Source organism: Mandrillus leucophaeus, unplaced genomic scaffold (genome assembly GCF_000951045.1).
Source record: "Mandrillus leucophaeus isolate KB7577 unplaced genomic scaffold, Mleu.le_1.0 Scaffold474, whole genome shotgun sequence".
Taxonomy (NCBI): domain Eukaryota; kingdom Metazoa; phylum Chordata; class Mammalia; order Primates; family Cercopithecidae; genus Mandrillus; species Mandrillus leucophaeus.
In genome coordinates, this window is record NW_012105076.1 from 1272574 (window position 1) to 1274855 (window position 2282).

Sequence of the window (2282 nt, forward strand, 5' to 3'; positions counted from 1 at the left end):
GCAAGAACAGGAAACCAAACACCGCATGTTCTCACTCAAAGGTGGGAACTGAACAATGAGATCACTTGGACTCGGGAAGGGGAACATCACACCCTGGGGCCTATCATGGGGAGGGAGGAGGGGGGAGGGATGGCATTGGGAGTTATACCTGATGTAAATGACAAGTTGATGGGTGCTGAAGAGTTGATGGGTACAGCACACCAACATGGCACAAGTATACATATGTAACAAACCTGCACGTTATGCACATATACCCTAGAACTTAAAGTACAATAATAATAATTTAAAAAAAAAACAAAAAACATTTTTTGTAAAGCAAGTTCTTGCTGTGTTGCCCAGGCTGGTCTCGAACTCCTGGCCTCAAGCAATTCTCCTGCCTCAGCCTCCCAAAGTGTTGGGATTACAGGTGTGAGCCACCACACCTGGCCCAGAATGGATTTTTAATAGTGCCATTTGAGGCAATATAAAGGGTCTACAGGTGACCTATAGAATAAGAATAGAATTGGTTTTTGATGATGGATTACAGTGGCAATCATTTCTTGAATTTAGACAGTTATGATAGAAATATAAAAACACAGAAGTTTAGAAATAATGCCCCATCCTCCCTCAATAACACATCAACCTGTTTCTATTCGTAGCCTCTTAGGTTTTAAAATTTATAGTTGTATTTGTATTATGTCCTTTCTGTGTTTTTCACTTGCTAATACATCATACACATTTTTCATGGTTCTCCAGTCTTCTTTACTTACCACTTTGAATGATGGCAGGAGTGTATGAAGCGATGACTCTCTGATCATCTCCCCCAGCCTCTGTTGAACAAAATACTGCCAGCCTTTTGATATTACAAAATAACACAGCATGGGTACACAGGATTTTCCCTCACATTTTGGATTATTTCCTTTAAATAGTTTTCTAGAAATTTTTAATTTTTAAAATTTAGGAACAGTGTCTCTCTCTGCTGTCCAGGCTGAGTGCAGTGGTGTGATCAAAGCTCGCTGCAGTCTCAAATTCCTAGGCACACACGATCCTCCTGCCTCAGCCTCCCAAGTAGCTGGGACTACAGACATGTGCCACCATCCCCAACTAATTTAAAAAGAAATATTTTTGTAGAGATGGGGTCTTACTTACTGTGTTGCCCAGGCTGGTCTTGACCTCCTGGGCTAAGGGATCCTCCTGCCTTGGCCTCCCAAAATGCTAAGATTATAGGTGTGAGCCACTGCTTCCAGCCTAAAAAATTTTTAAGTTCACATACATTCTCAATGGATTATTAAGCTATTAATAGTGTCAACCACATGCAGATTACTCTTTGTTAAGCTGCCATAATTTCACACATTGATCTTGTGATGCTAAACCAGTGGGGTGCAGTGGCTTGTGCCTGTAATCTCAGCTACTCAGAAAGCTGAGATAGAAGGACTGCTGGAAGCCAGGAGTTTGAGACCAATCTGGGCAACATAGTGAGACCCCTTCTCTCTCTCAAAAAAAAAAAAAAAAAAAAAAAAAAAAAAAAAAAAAAAAAAAAAAAAAAAAAAAAAAAACCCAAAACTGCTAACCTTGAAGATGCTGTTTCTTTCTGGCGCTTTGTCTTGAACTTCAGAAACCTCCCTCCGAGTAGCCAGGGTACCTGAGCTCTCCCCAGTGAGCCTCAGTGACGTTTTCCACAGGTGTGTTTAACAGACTCATAGATGAAGCATGTTAATTACACATTAGTAATTAACCAGTTATTACAGTAGTTATGCTCACATGCTTGAGAATTTAAGTTCAATAAGCTTCACAAATTGAGCCAACTTTTAAAGGTGCTTGATCAGCTAGGTGCACCTTTTACATTGTGATTTTTTAAAACATAATTTACCTTTCTGGAATACATTTCAATCCAGATTAAACTCAGAAACCCAAATCTACCATTCCAGCCTGTGCTTCCCCACTGCTCTAATGAAGAGATGGTCTTCCCATATTCCCCGGCCCCCTGCCGGGTCGGCTCTGTTTCAGCTTCGAGGGGAGGAGGGAGGCAGAGTGGCCAGCCTCTACGGGAGGCAGATAACCAGGGAATCTGCACGGCTGTGTGACGGGCTGGATCAGGGGATGAGGGGCAGGAATGAGGAAGAGGGAGGAGAGCCTGGGTTAATTTTCTTGGTCACCAATTAACCTTGCCTGTATTAGTCCATTTGTACTGCTTTAAAGGAACACCTGATGCTGAGTAATTTATAAGGAAAAGAGGTTTATTTGGCTCATGATTCTGCAAGCTGTATAGGAAGCATGGTGCCAACATATGGTATGGTTTGGGT